Genomic DNA, 18864 nt, shown 5'->3' with positions numbered 1-18864 from the left:
GGTAGAAGTTCACGAAATAAAGGTGCTGCTGAGCCTTCTTCATGATAGAGTCAGTGTTCACAGTCCAGGTTAGATCTTTAATATGAATTCCCAAAAACCTAAAGCTGGTGACTGTTTCCACTTCCGTTCCATCAATACTGAGTGGGCTGTGAGTGTATGGCCTGTGTCTCCGAAAATCCACTATTAGCTCTTTCATTTTCTTTATGTTCAAGTCCAGGTTATTGCTATGACACCACCTAAGCAGCTGTACAACTTCATCCCTGTAAGTAGACTTGTCATCATCACTGATCAGTCCTATTATAGTGGTGTCATCGGCAAACTTAATGATGCGGTTGTTGCTGTGTCCTGCTGTGCAGTCGTGAGTAAATAGGGAGTACAACCTTGGACTCAGACAGCAGCCTTTTGGGGTTCCAGTGCTCAGGGTGAGTGGTGTTGATGTTTTATTGCCTATCCGCACCACCTGTGGTCTCTCAATAAGAAAGTCCAGCAGCCAGTTGCAGACAGAGTTGCACAGACCTAATCCCCTGAGCTTTGTCACCAGTTGACTGGGTATGATGGAACTGAATGCTAAACTGTAGTCCACAAACAGCATTCTCACATACGAGTTCTTAGTGTCCAGTTGTTCCAAGGTTGTATGCAGAGCCAGGGAAACAGCATCATCCACTGATCTGTTGTTCTGGTAGGCGAACTGCAAGGGGTCCAGGGACTCTGTGATGGAGGAGTTGATGTGTGACAACACCAGCTTCTCCAGGCATTTCATCACCACAGATGTTAATGCTACTGGGCAGTAATCATTCAGGCATGTCACTTTTGTCTTTTTGGGGGTTGGAACAATAGTGTTTTTTTTAAAGCAGATGGGGACCATGGACTGTGACAGGGAGGAGTTAAAGATGTCCGTAAACACTGTGGTCAGCTGGGCTGCACATGTCCTCAGCACGTGAGGTGGTATCCCATCAGGCCCTGCAGCCTTACGGATTTTCACCCTGCTCAGAGTCTTCTGCACGTCCTGCTCTGAGAGTTTCAGAACAAACTCTCCCTCCACACTTGCTGTCTTCTCAGCATTGCCCGTGTTCAGAGCATCAAAGCGGGCATAGAATTTGCCCACTTTGGATCATTGTCTTGCTGCAGAACCCAAGTGCACTTCAGCTTGAGGTCACGAACAGATGGCCGGACATTCTCCTTCAGGATTTTTTGGTAGACAGCAGAATTCATGGTTCCATTTACCACAGCAAGTCTTCCAGGTCCTGAAGCAGCAAAACAGCCCCAGACCATCACACTACCACCACCATATTTTACTGTTGGTATGATGTTCCTTTTCTGAAATGCTGTGTTACTTTTACGCCAGATGTAATGGGACACACCTTCCAAAAAGTTCAACTTTTGTCTCGTCAGTCCACAGAGTATTTTCCCAAAAGTCTTGGGGGTCATCAAGATGTTTTCTGGCTCATCAGTGGTTTTCGTCTTGGAATTCTGCCATGCAGGCCATTTTTGCCCAGTCTTTTTCTTATAGTGGAGTCATGAACACTGATCTTAACTGAGGCAAGTGAAGCCTGCAGTTCTTTGGATGTTGTTGTGGGGTTTTTTGTGACCTCTTGGATGAGTCGTCGCTGTGCTCTTGGGGTAATTTTGGTCTTTAGAAATGGCTTTATAAACTTTTCCAGACTGATAAATCTCAATCACTTTTTCACACAGGGCCATGTAGGTTTGGATTTTTTTTTCCCCTTAATAATAAAAACCTTCATTTAAAAACTGCATTTTGTGTTTACTTGTGTTATCTTTGTCTAATATTTCAATTTGTTTGATGATCTGAAACTTTCAGTGTGACAAACATGCAAAAAAATAAGAAATCAGGAAGGGGGCAAACACTTTTTCACACAGCTGGCTCTGTGGCGCAATGGAGAGCGCGTTGGACTTCTAGGCCTTGATAGAATGAAGTCATTCAAAGGTTGTGGGTTCGAGTCCCACCAGAGTCATGTGTCATTTTTATTGAACCTTTCGAAATCCTCTAGGGATTGGTGTTGATCAAGTCAAATACAGGACTTCTTAAGAGTCCACAGTTGAAAATGAACCAGCAGCCACAAGAAAGAAATTAGCACTGGACTGTGATCACATCACTCCTGTCCTGGAGTCCTTGCACTGGCTTCCTGTCAACTTCAAAATCCTCAAGCTCACCTATAAGGCTCTCCATGGCTTAGCACCTCAGTACCTGTCTGGGTTATCGCTCTACTCCCCACCTCACAACCTCCGCTCTTCTAATTGTGTTTTCCTATCTGTCCCCCAGTCCATCTACATTCTATGGGTGACAGGGCCTTCTCGTGTTTTGCCCCAAAGCTCTGGATCTTTATCCCCAAGGATATCAGAGAGTCACCTTCTCTAAACTCCTTCAAATCCAGACTCAAAACCCTCTTCTTTAGAAGAGCCTTTAATGAACTATTCTTTACCTCTCTGTTCCTACTGTATTTAATACCACCATCTATTGTCTCCTCTAACTGTGTATTCTCATCCTGCTTATCTTGTGTATTTTTTTAACTTTATTGTTGTCATTCTGTAAAGTGCTTTGAAAAGCCACATTTAAAGGCGCTATATAATGTAAAGATTATTATTATTATTATTAATAATGAACAGTGCATTTAACACTGAGCACATGCGGTCCTTCTTTGCAAAGGATTGCAAAGGTTGGGAATTAGCTTTTCACTCGTGTTGTTGAAGACCGTATCCTGGCTGTGTTGCAGGAAATGTCTGGATGCCATTACCGGATCAAGGAGAGGATCAGGGTTTTGGGAAGTCTTTTTGATGCCTGACACTGTGTGTTTCCTGGTTGTAACGGGTGTCATTCTGGACCTAAACAACAGAGAACACCATTGAAATCGCTGAACTGCCTAGCGGACACTTTGTTGCCTTCTTCTGACCTGTAATTCATGCGATTCTCTGAAAACATGGCACGTTGTATCTGTGCTACCTTTATGGAGGGTGACCACACTCATAAGGATCATAGATTCGATCACAAGCATCTAAAAACGAGAATGAGAAAATGACATCACGCTATAAGGCTGAATGGCATGAATTCTCCTGTTCCTTCTGCAGCAAATGTGAGTTTTTTTGCTTCTTAACACTGAGATAGTTGGAGATATTTGGCAGCTGTGGGATTCCAACTCAACCCTCAAAGAGACTGGAGCTTTAATCCAGCTCTAAACTAAAAACTGGGTGACTTGTAAGGGCTGGTAGGAGAGGAAAAGAATAAATGGTTCTTTTTTGGTCTTTAGCTACTAAAAGAAAGGAAAAAAATATTTGATTATTATTTTTTCACCAGTTTTTTTGATCAAATCATTGTAACGCAGTGCCATATTAAGGTATAATATGTACATGAACGTCATGTCTGAGTCGAAGATGGCAGCTGAGTATCGCTGGAGGACAGTTCATCATGAGTGGGTAAGCCTGCATAATGAGGGAGAAGAGATCAGCCTCTCTGACGCAGTGTCCAGTGACACTAACCTTCTGTCCTACTGTTCTCTGCTAATGTAGGGGGTGAATGTTTATTTAGGTGAATGTAAGGTTTCATTCTTGTAAAATATTTCCGAGCACTTTTTTTGTTGCTGAAAATTAATCTTGTGCATTTGAATGAATTCCGATATTGTCACCTAATTCTATACATTGTTTCATCAGACTAGAACATTTAGAGGAGCTCAATTGCATTTATGAATTGCATAGTGATAGTATTTCTTTCCGTTTAAATACTTCAGTCAAAAATGTAGAGAAGGTGCTCCTGTTTTCACCATTATAAGAACTGTGATGCACCAGTAATATTTACTCTCACAAAAGTATTGTAATTGTATTGTTCTGTTCTGTAACAATCTTGAGTGACACAAACCTTCTGTTTTACTGCACTACACTTCTCCAGAGGCCAGTTCAGCACACAAGGATCCTCAGTCAAACAAACACTGCAATCGCTTGATAAAAGCCATTCCTCATCCTTTCTCTTAGTATTGGTGCAACTTTTGTATGCAAAGAAGGCGATTTGACAATGAAAGGTGCAATCATCTTAAAGAGAGTCTTCATGAAGGCATGCACAGCTTAAGGCACATAAAGCTGAATCCGTGAGCTGATTGACACAAAACAATGTCGCTTCGCATTATCTGCAAAGCTGTTTTGCTTGTCTGACCACCTCTTCGTACTTTACAGTGAGCGCATATATTTCAGTTTCTTCTTTTGTATTTTCCTTTCTATTTTACTGTCCCTTTCCCCCATGTGGAGATGTATCCACTGCCAAAACTGCTGTCTGATTATTTAAATTATCTGTAAAACTGTTACATGACTTCATCTAATTGTAAATTTATAAGACAGTCTGTGAGACATTTGTGAGAGTAGCTGAATCCCAGGGCTGGTGTGGAATCACACACAGACAGGTCTTCTGTCAGAGCTGTGTAGCTCTGTCCCACTGCTCAGAGCTACAGACTGGTCAAATGGTCACTATTGTAGACACGACCATCGGACCATCGGCTACAAATAATCAATATACTGATCATAGTGTCACTACTGTTGTTTATTACATAAATACTATATATAAATAATAAGATAATTCCACACAAATGTGTGTTATAAAACATTTATAAATTTTGGGAGGCTGACATACAGTAAAGAAAGTAATACTGAAGGGCTGGAAGTCCTGGAAAGGGTTAATAGAAACTTCTTGCTTCTGACCTGGAACAGAGCCCACAACTGCCAGATCAGTGACCCCTGAGCCCAGTTCACAGAGAGGAGAACCAGGAGCTCTTCTCTGTCTCTAAGAGGCTGTGAGGAAGGAGAAAAGGGGGAGATGTGACTTGAGTCTAGGCTGTTCTGATATAATTCATGAAGCAGCACTGATTGTCTGAATATTTTCTGGTCCTGGATTGTGAAGATAGCGAGCAGTATGGAGTTGAGCTTCAGTCTGAGTGTTAGTCTACACTGTGAATCTGAATGAGAAGAGAATATTGATTTTTTATTCTGCCTAAGAGAATTTTTCTTCTTTGCCAGGTGGTGTTACATCCCCTTTAGATACTCTACACAGACTGCCAGAGAGAAGAGGAGAGAGAGAGAGATGGACAGATAAGAGCACACGCAGTGAGAGAGACATACGTCTTGATTTACTTTGAAGCAAATGTTCATTTCCTTTCTGGAACAAGTTGTTTCTGAACTTCAAGACATTCATACAACTTCTGAAAGATAAAATACAAATCTTGCTTATCAGGACAGAAGAAATACTGCAAAAAAATGTCAGTGATTTTTTCTCATTTTAACGAAATGTGCAGAAAAACAACAGCAGTGCATCTCCATCGTCTTGATTTAGCTTAATACAAGTATTCACTCCCTTTAATGAAAATAAAAACCTGTGAAAGATGAAATAAAGTTCTTGATTATTCTTCGTCAGTGCAGAAGAAGTACTGCCAGCTGGCAGGAAAATGCCAGTATTTTATTTTCTTAAACTGCAAACGTATGAATGGTGAAAATGTGTCTCTGTGCAGCTATTAAACAAAGAGCTGGTGGTTCAAGCACACTCAGGGACACGCTTCAGATTGTTATGATGTAACATAACCTTCGCTAAAAATTGATGGGATTTCTTCGCAAACCCTCTTGAACTTTGCAGGAAATGTGCGTTTTACTTGAGTGGAACTACAAGTAAAGAATTAAGTACCTAAGTCAATGTCCAAGAAAACCATCTTCACATGGGGAATTTTTCTTCAACTGGCTGTTGGGAGAATTCATTTATACACCCGTTGTATCCTTAGCAAAAATATTTTAAAATTAGAACACAGATTTGTTGGAGAACTTGACAGTCCTTGACAATTATTATTAAATAAGTTTTATACAAATGTGCGTTGCTATTTTAAATATGTACCTTAATTGTAATATATATAAACATAATTGCTTTGATATGGATGTTCATTTGAAGAATTTGAGGAAACTATCAAGGATCGCAGAACAACCAAAGATACATTTGGGCATCTGCTATTGGTAAAGATTAAAGAGTACCATAAGTGTGAAGCTTGCATACACACGAGAGAAAAAAATAGTTTTAATGCACTTCATTAAACGGATGGTGTGCTTATCAATCGTGCATAAAATGTACATAGCAGAGGATGGTTTTGATCCATCGACCTCTGGGTTATGGGCCCAGCACACTTCCACTGCACCACTCTGCTGACAGTTATCTTAGTGTGATGCAACACAACTTTTCTATCTTTGCTTTCGAAAAGTGCGCCCAAGATGAAAAGTCTAAACGGTTAACGCAGACGTCACTTTGAGCACTTGGTCTTTTATAGTACGAATCATCACAAGCTGCTCTACATTGGCGTGTCTTCAAGATCGTTGTGAACCAAAGCTTCTACTTTCCTAGGCAACTGATTCTTTCGTCATTAATTCCCAAAACTTCACTGAGAATCAGTGAAACGAAAACCAAACACACTCACTTCCTAGCGCGAAAGAAAAATGATTGAAGCATTTGAGAAATAGCAAGAGTAGTCTGAACAGCTCCAGCCTATCAACTGCTCTACAAAGAGATCGCTCCCTCTATACCCATTTTATAACACTGAAAATGATTCAGGAAGCACAGCAAAGTTCTAAAAGCAGAGGTTGAAAAGCATCTGAAAAAAAATAAAATAAAAAAGAAATAAATAAAAATAATAATAAAAAAAGCGTCTGGATACGTAAAATGTCAATTTATCTAAGTAACATCTTCAGCTTTGAAAGATTGTAATCCATATATTTTTGTTTCACTCTTTTTTACATAACAGGCTTTCAATAAATAAACTGTATTGTAATGAAGGCTGCATTAGAAAATGTATATCTACTGTAGCATTGTTAAATAAAATCGGGACATGTGCCAGTCTCGAATTAATCACTCTTTGCAGGCACACTACGAAAACCTGCAGATGTTCGTTGGGAGAAGTGACTCCTGCAAAGAGTGTTAATCGTCGAGAAAAGCACTCCTCTCGGGAATATATTTCCAATTTCTGAAGAGCCGATTTTCACGATTTTTTCCCCGATATTTATTTTCCGGTGCGGTTATTGATCGCGTTCGAAAGATGATTTTCATAATGGACGTGTTACCTGCAAAGTCACAGTTAAACTGTTAATGGCGAAAAGATTCAGAATATTTTTTTTAGAATACCCATTTAATTTTTTATCATTCTTACAAGCAAATTGTTTATGGAAACACTAGTGTAAATTACAGTGTAAATAGACAGGAGCTATTACTATTTTAAACACTAATTGTGATAACTGTAGCTCTTATCTGCATCTGAGTTCCCGGTATGAATACTATAGGTTATAATTTATCTGCTCGGGCTAGGATACGTTCCTGTTTCTCAGTTTGATCAAATATGTATATTGTTAAACCCTGCGAATTGAAAAAAACGGTGTCGGTGGCTCTGCACTTTAATCATTTAGCGCTATCTATACAGCTTGCGAAAGATGAAACACAAATCTTGCTTATCAGTGAAGAAGAGGTACTCCCAGCAGGCCAGCTAATACAGCAAAGTTTTTTTTCACCCTGACCCAGAGAATGGAGAAAAGAGAGGCGCCTGTGGCTCTGCAGTTTAATCAATTTGTGAGTTTGGCGGTTAACTGAAAGAATGGTAAACGGAGCTCGCCCCAGCCAATCCTTATTCTTTTAAAGAGGAGAAAAATTAACTTTGCCGGCATTTTTACAAGCTATAAAAGATAGCACAGAAAAAAAACACACTACAGATTATTTTTTGGAGCCGAAGCAGCGATGTCCTTTCCGATTCAATTGATAAAGCTCACCCAGTGAATACTGTTAACAGAATGTGAAAGCATGGTCAACTTTGTAACTGCAACCACAGGAAAAACAGCAAGAAGCAGACTCCATTCTCCATTTAAATCTGTCGTGAGAGGTATGTTTTTTGAATGCATGAAGTCAATCCCACGATCGCTTTTGAACTTGGACAAAGTACTTCCAAAGGAGCGCTGTATGCAAAGATTTAACAAGCTCAACCCCCGCCAATGATTCGGTGTGAAGAAGCAGAACATTCAAGTTTCACAGACAGAAGCAGCACGCCACCATAACCAACATTAAAACGAAGGGCACACTACGATTTGCATTGACACAAAAGTGATCTCGGCAGATGTCGTTCCCTGCATAACGCAAAAAGTGGCAAAGCGCATTTGGGTTGAGAGGACGCAAGTAGGTTTTTGTTTTCTGCCTTGATGTCAAGCTGACAAAGTATCTTTAAACACTTTGCTTAGTTTCTCGAGAGACTGCTGAACAGCGTAGGATCTACACACACATGAGGAGACTGATGGAACACGTACACATCTTTAGGGTGGTAATTACTTAACAACAGGCTATACACTTATAAGGCTACACAGGACACTAAAACTACTACGACACTATTTATATATGGAGGGTCAGCTGCTGGTCATCGAGCTGACCCTCAGACTCTCCCCAGCTACAACTCCCAGCCTGCTCTGTGGTGCTATGAGTGCCTAGGTGCTCTTCCTCCTCACCACCGGGCGAGGGCGTTACAATACTTACGAGGAAGACATCGCTCTCTCCAAACCCCAACATCGTGTCCCGACCCACCGTGCTGGAAGCCGACGCGTGCTGTTATTCCTTTACAGAGCAGAAATGACAACCTAGGAGCTGAGAGATCATTTCAGCATTTGGCAGCAATACAGCATTTCCAAAACACAAACAACCAACTCGGAATGACTTGCTTTTGACGCTTTTCAAAGCGTTCTTTGTGCACGACGACTGTGCCGCCTAGCAGATACAAATGGGTTGTGGCTTGAAAACACAAGCGATGTTTATTTTTTGACCGGAAAGGTGCAAATGGAGAACAGCTTTTCTCATCACTCTCTGTGGCGCAATCGGTGAGCGTGTTTTGCTATTAACTGAAAGGTTGGTGGTTCAAGCCCACCCAGGGATGACCTTCTTAGTATTGTCAATGTAAACACTGTCTCCACTAAAGCCAAAACCGTAACCCTCTTTATATTTGCAGAAAATGCAAGCCTTTTGCTTGTGTCTAACAACAACACTAGAGACCGGGGAAGTCCAATAGTGATCAACACTGCAACTCCCCAGAAAACCATTTTCACCCATGGAAAAGTATATTTGAATGGCTGGCGGGAGATATCAGTTATACTCCTGTTGCGTCCTCTGCTAAAATCGTTTAGAAATACAACGAGGAATTGTTTGAGAACTTGACAAGCATTGTTCGTTAGCACTGTGAAGGTGGATGTTGATATTTTAATATATTTACCTTAATTTTAACATAAATATAAAGATAAATGCTGGACAATCTATGCTGTACAATCAAACACAGTTATATTTTGAGTCTCATGCTGATCGTTGTATGGATCCAAAAGAAAATTTTAAAGCTGATACATTTTCGATTGGAATTTGCTTCTAGCTGCAATCGGTATCTTTTACTTTATGTATGGTAGTGGAAATATATTTTTTAAATGTTTTCTAAAAAAGATCTCATGAAGTATTGCCAGGACCTGCCTTTAGCACTCAGTAGTGATAACACTGTTGATATAGACAGAGAAGAACTGATGATCTAAGCTAAAATAGCTCTAACACCCCTCCTGTAACAGTGTTCGTATTCATAGCAAATAATATTCTTTTTCAACCCCGAACGTAGCTTTTACATTAAGTGTTATGTTACCATTAGCGATTTTGGTAGCTTCTGGAGAGCGCACTTTTTCAAACTGAAGCTTATAAGAACATTATTCAAGACTCACCATGGCCCAGAGTCGTTCAACGGGACAAGGATTAACATCAATTGAAAGTACTCCAAAATAAAAGATTTAACCGAAAAATTACAATAATAGGCAAGTATTAAAACAGCACCATAACTTCTTCCAATCTCTTTCCTGGTTCAGGCCATGTAAAATGACATAATCAGTGGTGTCATGCCGAGGTTGTGAGTTTAAGCCTCACCTGGAGCAGCCAGGTTTTCTGTCTTGACAGGTAAACAGTGTTTTGTGTTATTTACTAAATGGAGAGAGGATTCTGTGTTAATTGGCTCCTCCTGGGAGAGGTCAAGATGAGAAGTTCACGAGGCTGGTGGTAAATATCCTGTTCAGGAATATCGTGGCTGTAGGGGGTCAGATCTATAAATATAGTAAACACATTAGTGGAGATGGTGTGCCTGCTCTCTGTGTGAGAGCCAGGCAGGAAGAAGAATCTGTGGTCTGGGAAGAAAAGACCCTCTTCAGAAGAGCGGCGCTTCTCACAGGAGAGAATGAAAACAAAATCTTTTTCAGGGACGCTGATTTTTCTCTTTGGGGGAATTAAAAGCTCTTGTAGCAAGTGACCTTGTGGAGCAACGGTAGCACGTCTGACTCCAGCTCAGAAGATTGTGTGTTCAAATCATGTCGAGGTCAGCTGATGTGTCTGCAGGTTCTGCTGGTGCTGAACCTTGTGATCACACCACATAGGTCATCTGAATGAAATAACAGAGGAATATAGAACATGCAGTCAGGAGCGTATGCAACGAATCACTTTGAACACGACAAGAGAAAAGGCACACTGCACATCCGCAGAACATGACGTCCGACTTTAGAGACAGTAACATCAGAGATTGGAAGTTCTTGGTCCAGGTTGGAGGGTTGCACCCATTCTGAGTCTTGTTAGCTGGAATGGATGGGTTTGGGGGTGTTGATACCAGAGCGGTCCAGGAGGGGGTTGCAGGTGTCTCAGGGGCATTCTTGTTTTTCTATGAGTTCAGGTTGATTCTGTTGGTTCTGTCACGAATCTCCCTCATGCAAGCAAGCGCTCCCGCATTCCCTCGAGCTCTCCCCGCACCAAACGTGCAAATCAGTCCTCTACTTAAACCCTCATCTGTCCCCCGGTCATTGCTCACGATTGAGATTCTCTCCCGGAGCTTACCTACTAACTACGCCTTTGCCTTACTACGACTTCTCCCCTGGACCTCGACCCCGCTTTTCTGACTACCGCTTTAGCCACTCGATTTTGTACCTTCGCCTATTTTACGGTTTCTCAGATCCTGACCCCAGACTGTCTCTTCGTTTACGCCTCTGCCTTCTGAATCCACACCGACGCAACTTCTACGCCTTCCCAGACTCTGACCCCTGCCAGTCCCTCGACTACGCCTTTGCCTGTCGATTCTGTGCCTACACCTGTACTACGCCTTCCCGGACTCGGACCCCTGCTTGTTTACTCTGACTACGCCTGCGTCTCGCGCCAAACCCTACCAAGGGCACCACATTGGATCCCTATCCTCAGCATTCAGCCCCTGCGTGACAGGTTCTGAGTGTCTTGGTTACATCTGTTTGTGTGTATAGATGAAAAAGCTATTGAAGAGCACCCCCACACCCCCTACACATCTCGGTGGAAGTTGCCATGTTCAAAAAATCCTAAAAAGAGAATTAAAGTTTCACACAACAAAGCATGACTGTGAAAGGTCAGGTGACCTGCCTAGTGAGCACAACACTTGATCACAGTAAAAAAATAATTAAAAAATAAAGAAATGGTCCACAACTCAGAGCAAGGTTGTATAAGTTTAGGGAAGCTGTCTGGTGTGTAAAACACCTGGTTGCAGCACTGTGGCTGTTGTGCTTGAAGAGCTATTGACTCATGAATAGCACCCGCCCATCCCCATGTACCGGCTGTCTAATGGTGCCATATTGAAAAAATCATAAAAAATAAAGAAAGGGGCCACAGCCACAGCAAGGTTGTATAAGGTTAGGGGAGCTGTCTGGTGTGTAAAACACCTGGTTGCAGCACTGTGGCTGTTGTGCTTGAAGAGCTATTGACTCGTGAATAGCAGCCCCCTATCCCCATGTACCGGCTGTCTAATGGTGCCATATTGAAAAAATCATAAAAAATAAAGAAAGGGGCCACAGCCACAGCAAGGTTGTACAAGGTTAGGGGGGCTATCTGGTGTGTAAAACACTTGGTTTCAACAGTGTGGCTGTTGTACTTGAAATGCTATTGAGCCACGAAGAAGACCCACCTATCCCAGTGTATCACCTGTAGTGTTATCTTCAAAAAATCATAAAAAAATAAAGAAAGTGGCACAGCCACAGCAAGGTTGTATAAGGTTAGGGGGCCTGTTTGGTGTGTAAAACACTTGGTTTCAGCAGTGTGGCTGTTGTATTTGAAATGCTATTGAGCCATGAAGACGACCTGTCCCAGTGTATTACCTGTAGTGTTATCTTCAGAAAATCCTAAAAAATATAAAGAAAGGTTCCACAACCCAAAACAAAGCTGGGAAAAGTCAGAGGACCTGCTTAGTGTGCAAAACACTTACTTGCAGCATTGTGGGTGCTGTGGTTTAAATCCTATTGGTTTGTGAACAGAATACCCCTATCCCAGTGCATTGTGCCACATTAAATAAAAGCCCGAGAAAAAGAGATTCAGAACACAAAAGCTCTGTCAGTGTTCTGTGTATAAAGTCGGTTTGAACATCATGGGAGCTGTTTTTAATAAGCTGCTGAGTAAAGAATATTTTAATCTTCCTGCTGTCAGTAGTATTGTCAATATAGTTGACCCTTACCTGAATGAAAACAGGACGTAAAGGAAGGGTTTCAGAAATCAAACAAAGCTTTATTCCCGTGCTTACAGTCTGGGTAATTGGAGACTGCGCTGTTCTGCTTCCTATGGTCATATATGGGTTTTTCGCACGAAGCCATATTGAACAGTATTTCTCACGTTGTGAACGTGCACACAGCGGTCCCCCGGGTTCCAGTTAGTATGTAATTATGTAGAGGCTGTGGAAATTTCCACTAGTCTTGGTCTTTAAAATGCATTTGGTTTGACGTCGTTCTGTGCTTCCATTGCGAAGATATGGACAAAAGAATATTCGTGCTTGGTCAAAAAAATGTCATAAAACTTATAAGTAAAGGCTGAGAAAGCATTCACAATGTATTTTATACACAAAGCAAGTATTCTCGCAACTCTAAGAGGTTTCGTGTATACGGTACAGGCGTGCCAAAATCGTTTTCAAACTTCAAGCTAACTTTACCCTCGGAGACGAGGAAGACTGGGGTGGGTGGGTGGAAATGTGAGGTCACGCAGGGGCGCGGGGCTGCGTGTTGTAACACACGGTAAGAGCAGTAAGGGAGCGGATCAGGAGGGGGGTGGGCTCGTCATTTCCAAGACGCAAATCGGCTTTTCCGTCGCCGCTGCCAGAGCCCCTGGCCGCCGAGCGTGCCGAGCGCCGGTTGTCGATAGATCACCGCAGGGACTTTTCGTGTTTGAACGTCGGGCTTCAAGTGTCGACACTTTTCAGAAGAGATTTTCCGCAGTGGTCAGCTCACACCGGTGCGGGAAGATAATGCGCTAACGCATCGACACGCTTTCACTGGCGCCCCGCCTGGGAGAGCGGGGTCGAGTCGCAGACGGAGACGGTGTGGCGTGTCACCAGGGGGTGTTACGGCTGCCATCCGGAGGCCCCGTTTTCACTTCCCCGAGTGGTCGAGTACTAGGCGGCGATCCTTCTGTGTGGAGTCTGTAGTCGAGTCGAACCTGAAGTAGGCTCCATGGTCGAAATGTTGTGTTTTCTTTCTTCTCTTTTCAGCAGGGAATTTAAACCTGTTACGTGTTAACTGATAGATACTTTATTGATCACGTGAGGGAAATTGCACTGCGACAGCAGCACTGTCAACGCAGCGACAGTGTAACAAAATTATACAATAATACAACAATCCAATCCAATCAGTCTAGTCAGTGAGAAGTGCACAAAGAAGAGTCGCTCACAGTCCAGAATATACAAAGAACAAACCAGAACAGTACACAAAAAGTTGTGTTGCACATTATAAATATATTGCACAAGTCCCTGGCATCTATTGCACAAAAAAAAACAGTTGTAAACGGGGAAAAAACAGATGTAAGCAGAGAGTTTACTGTTTAGTGCAAAAACTGTATCCCCTCAAAACCGGGCAGCTTTCTGGGTGCAGACGTGAGCAAGGTGACGTCTGTGCACTCTGTTCGGCTGGACAAGAGCACCTGCGCTGTGTGTGTATATAAACATACAAAGTTCAAGGAGGGAGCTGCGTCCGAGGAAGAAGTAGAGGTTGATTCCTGTGCTGAAAAGAGAAGAGAGACATACAGTGCCTTGCGAAAGTATTCGGCCCCCTTGAACTTTTCAACCTTTTGCCACATTTCAGGCTTCAAACATAAAGATATAAATTTTTTATTTTATGTGAAGAATCACCAACAAGTGGGACACAATTGTGAAGTGGAACGAAATCTATTGGATTTTTGAAACTTTTTTAACTAATAAAAAAATGAAAAGTGGGGCGTGCAAAATTATTCGGCCCCCTTGCGTTAATACTTTGTAGAGCCACCTTTTGCTGCGATTACAGCTGCAAGTCGCTTGGGGTATGTCTCTATCAGTTTTGCACATCGAGAGACTGAAATTCTTGCCCATTCTTCCTTGCAAAACAGCTCGAGCTCAGTGAGGTTGGATGGAGAGCGTTTGTGAACAGCAGTTTTCAGCTCTTTCCACAGATTCTCGATTGGATTCAGGTCTGGACTTTGACTTGGCCATTCAAACACCTGGATACGTTTATTTGTGAACCATTCCTTTGTAGATTTTGCTGTATGTTTGGGATCATTGTCTTGTTGGAAGATAAATCTCCGTCCCAGTTTCAGGTCTTTTGCAGACTCCAACAGGTTTTCATCCAGAATGGTCCTGTATTTGGCTGCATCCATCTTCCCCTCAATTTTAACCATCTTCCCTGTCCCTGCTGAAGAAAAGCAGGCCCAAACCATGATGCTGCCACCACCATGTTTGACAGTGGGGATGGTGTGTTGAGGGTGATGAGCTGTGTTGCTTTTACGCCAAACATATAGTTTTGCATTGTGGCCAAAAAGTTCGATTTTGGTTTCATCTGACCAGAGCACCTTCTTCCACATGTTTGGGGTGTCTCCCAGGTGGCTTGTGGCAAACTTTAGACGAGACTTTTTATGGATATCTTTGAGAAATGGCTTTCTTCTTGCCACTCTTCCATAAAGGCCAGATTTGTGCAGTGTAAGACTGATTGTTGTCCTATGGACAGACTCTCCCACCTCAGCTGTAGTTCTCTGCAGTTCATCCAGAGTGATCATGGGCCTCTTGGCTGCATCTCTGATCAGTCTTCTCCTTGTCTGAGCTGAAAGTTTAGAGGGACGGCCAGGTCTTGGTAGATTTGCAGTGGTCTGATACTCCTTCCATTTCAAGATGATCGCTTGCACAGTGCTCCTTGGGATGTTTGAAGCTTGGGAAATCTTTTTGTATCCAAATCCGGCTTTAAACTTCTCCACAACAGTATTACGGACCTGCCTGGTGTGTTCCTTGGTCTTCATGATGCTCTCTGCGCTTTCAACAGAACCTTGAGACTATCACAGAGCAGGTGCATTTATACAGAGACTTGATAACACACAGGTGGATTCTATTTATCACCATCAGTCATTTAGGACAACATTGGATCATTCAGAGATCCTCGCTGAACTTCTGGAGTGAGTTTGCTGCACTGAAAGTAAAGGGGCCGAATAATTTTGCACGCTCCACTTTTCATTTTTTTATTAGTTAAAAAAGTTTCAAAAATCCAATAGATTTCGTTCCACTTCACAATTGTGTCCCACTTGTTGGTGATTCTTCACATAAAATAAAAAATTTATATCTTTATGTTTGAAGCCTGAAATGTGGCAAAAGGTTGAAAAGTTCAAGGGGGCCGAATACTTTCGCAAGGCACTGTAGCTTTTCGGCCGTGGAGCCAAAAACAGAAACATTTACAACGCTGTTTTGCAAACCTTTACCTTCAAGCAGGTAAATGTGTTCGATATAAGGAGCTTGATATCACATTATAACTCGCAAGCTAATGTGGGAAAGAAATAGGATTTGTTTATATAGTTTATATTTATATGTTATATTTGTTTCCCCCGTGTGGATACATGTCGCGTTCACACAACGAAATAGTGCGCCGCTACTTCGTCCTTTCATGTGTATGAGGTGGAAATGCAATATTATTTCAACCCCATTGAAAAAATACATTAAGCAAGCGAAAAACAACATTGTCCTGATTTGTAATAATAATAATGTATTGTGTTGTGTGTTATTGTTGTTTTTTTTGTGTGTGCGTTTATACTTTTTGACATACTTTTTCTGTTTTGTTTTGTATTGAAATAACAACAAGAATAGTCAATCATCCTTACACGTCTGTAGCGCTTTTCTGGACTCTCCACTCAGAGCTCTTTACAGGTCCTGGGGATCCCACTATTACCACAAGTGTGCAGCCCCACCTGGATGATGCTGCAGTCCTCTCCCCACAAACCAGCTCTCAGTGGGGAGGAGAGCAGAGGGATGAAGCCAGTTCAGAGAGGGGGGTTATTAGGAGGCCATGATGGGTAAAGACCAGGAGGGATTTGGCCAGGACACCGGTGTTAACACTGGATTTAGTCGAATGCTTCATTATGTTCATATTAGGTGATATCCTGTAAAAGTTTTAAAAAGTTTTTTTTTTAAAACCTCCTTTTGCGGCTCTTTTTTATTTATTTTTTAATTTAAACACCAGAAATACAAAAAAAGGAGACAGAAGATTAAAACCGATCCAGAAATAGACAGACTTCACAGCCAGAGGACTTCCCCATTATAAAAGCTGAAAATGAGGCTTACATCATAGGCCCTGCCTTTTGATCCTTTACATTTCTAACAGGATCAATTTAAAAAAAAAAAGGAATCCTACCTAAAAAGCATGAATAGAGAGAGCAGTGCTGGGACCCTTGACTCTTGTGGAGGAAGTTATTTCGCCAAAATCGTGACCTCAGCTCTTCCTCCCATCTCCTGGTTCTAGGTGATGGGAGGCCCGTGGCGCCCACACGGGTCCCCTGCACGGGCGGGGCCGCCGCCGCCGCCCTGCCCTGCGACCTGGAGCCACGCTACGAGACGCTGTGGTTTGTCCAGCAGCACGACGCGCTGGCCCTGGTTGTGTCAGCCAGCAGAAAGCCCGGCAGCCAGGGCTTCCACTACGTCAAGAGGCGGGACCCGTACTACACTACGCGCTGGCGTGCCGCCCCGCCACCCCGCTTCGCCCGGGTCTGCAGTTCCTTGCCTGCTGATCCTCCTGACGGCTCCTCCTCTGTCCACCCTCCTCTCCTCGGTCTGCGTCTTCTGCGTCTTCCTCAGAGGGGTGGGCAACGTTTTTTTCATTTTGTATCCTCCCCGTTAAGGTGACGCCCTGCGGATTATCAGCCAATGGGGGGCTTCAGTAGGCCAGGATCTTGCCCAGCTGTGCCCTGAAAGAAGCCAGGGTATCGACTTTAACAACATGGGTGGGCGGCTTGTTCCCCACCCCCGCCCCCCTCTGTGTACAGTAGAGCCTCCTGTCCTGACTGGAGGAGCTCACCCAGCTGTGTCTGGAGAGAAGCCAGGGTATCAGCTTCAAACACATGGCTGGGCAGCTTGTTCCCCACCCCCACCACTCTTTGTGTACAGAAGTGCCACCTATCCTGAATGGAGGAGCTCATCCAGCTGTGCCTGGAGAGTAGCCAGGGTATCAGCTTTAACCACATGGCTGGACAGCTTGTTCCCCACCCCCACCAACCTTTGTGAAAAGACGTGCTGAATGGCACACTGCTTGTGGTTTGGCTTGGTCCCACTTCTGTGTATAGACTTAAAGAGACGTAAACCCGAAGTGAAAGGGAAGTCATTTTATTTCTGTTTGTGTGTTTTCAGCAAAATGCGGATGACAGACCTAAAAGACATGAGGGAGAATCCCAGCTTCGGCAGTCGATATTTTTTTTTTCCTGAGACGACCCGAACTACCCCCCAACGCCCCCGAACACCAGACAGAACTCGGTAGACCGGACCCTCTACGATATAATCTGCCCTTGCACAAACCCGCAGAGCTGCGGGTCAGCATGATATCCCCCCATGCCTGCTGGCTGACTGACACACACACACACACACACACACACACACACACACACACAGGAAATGCCTCTTCTTTACCAGCGAGCTGACTGGAAGTCGAGAGCATGTCAGAGTGAGGGCTGGCGGCGAACCTGCTTGCTTTCTTTTTTAATGCAAAACCAAAAAGAAGGATCTGAACACGAGCCGTTTAATGCGCTGGGCTCTGGGGCTGGGTGAAAAAGAGGGGGGATTATTTTTAACACAATAACGTGCTACTACTATGATTCCTGCATTTTCTATAGATTCTACGCGCTCCTTCCGTGTGAAATGAAACACCCAATGTCGCGACAGGCTCGGCTGCAGGAGAGACGGGCTTCAGTTCTGTTTAAAACAAAAAAATACCTGCCTGTAGGAGACTTTCGCTCTGCAGAAGAGCTTTGTCGTGGTCTAAGCAGTCAGGATGTTACTCTGTGGTTTTTAAGGCGCTGTTCCCGGGGGTCTGCAGTAATTGTTCTCGCTTATTGTGGGCTCCTTCCTGTTCCTTACTTTTTGACGTTGGGAAAAAAAATTAAATTCCCCCCCAGAGAATCTTTACTTCTTGTTACTTTTGAGCCGCTGGCAAGATGTCATATGAAAAAAAGGAGCACGTGTTTATCTGTGTTCATCTGTGGCTGAAAACGGGTAGTTTGGACGTGTACCAAAACAAAACCGCCAATGCTTTAACGCTTCTCACGCGGAAATGCAAAAGGACTGAACCTCCAATTAAAACGTGAAAAATAAACATGACCGATGTATGTAAACAAAATGGGCTTTCTTGTGCGCAGAAAACAAACAACAAATCACTCCTGTCTGTCTTGTGGGGTCGTGAGTGGTTAATTGGTTCCAGGGGCTCACCCAGTTGTGTCTGGAGAGAAGCCTGGGTATGGGCTTCAACCACAGGGCTGGGCAGCTTGTTCCCCACCCCCACCCCTCTCTGTGTACGGAAGCGCCTCCTGTCCTGACT

The 18864-nt window shown here is 43.2% G+C and overlaps 1 non-coding gene across 1 annotated transcript; it reads left to right on the top strand.

Moving 5' to 3' along the window:
* Nucleotides 1-1880: 1880 nt before the first annotated feature.
* On the top strand, nucleotides 1881-1973 carry trnar-ucu (transfer RNA arginine (anticodon UCU)). Its single transcript has 2 exons — nucleotides 1881-1917; nucleotides 1938-1973. It is a non-coding gene; the product is annotated as a tRNA-Arg (tRNA).
* The last annotated feature ends 16891 nt before the right edge of the window (nucleotides 1974-18864 follow it).

The sequence above is a fragment of the Lepisosteus oculatus genome, chromosome 14 (assembly GCF_040954835.1).
Source record: "Lepisosteus oculatus isolate fLepOcu1 chromosome 14, fLepOcu1.hap2, whole genome shotgun sequence".
Classification (NCBI taxonomy): Eukaryota; Metazoa; Chordata; class Actinopteri; order Semionotiformes; family Lepisosteidae; genus Lepisosteus; species Lepisosteus oculatus.
The sequence above is the reverse complement of the archived record's forward strand: the minus strand, read 5'-3'. Positions and strand labels throughout refer to the sequence as shown.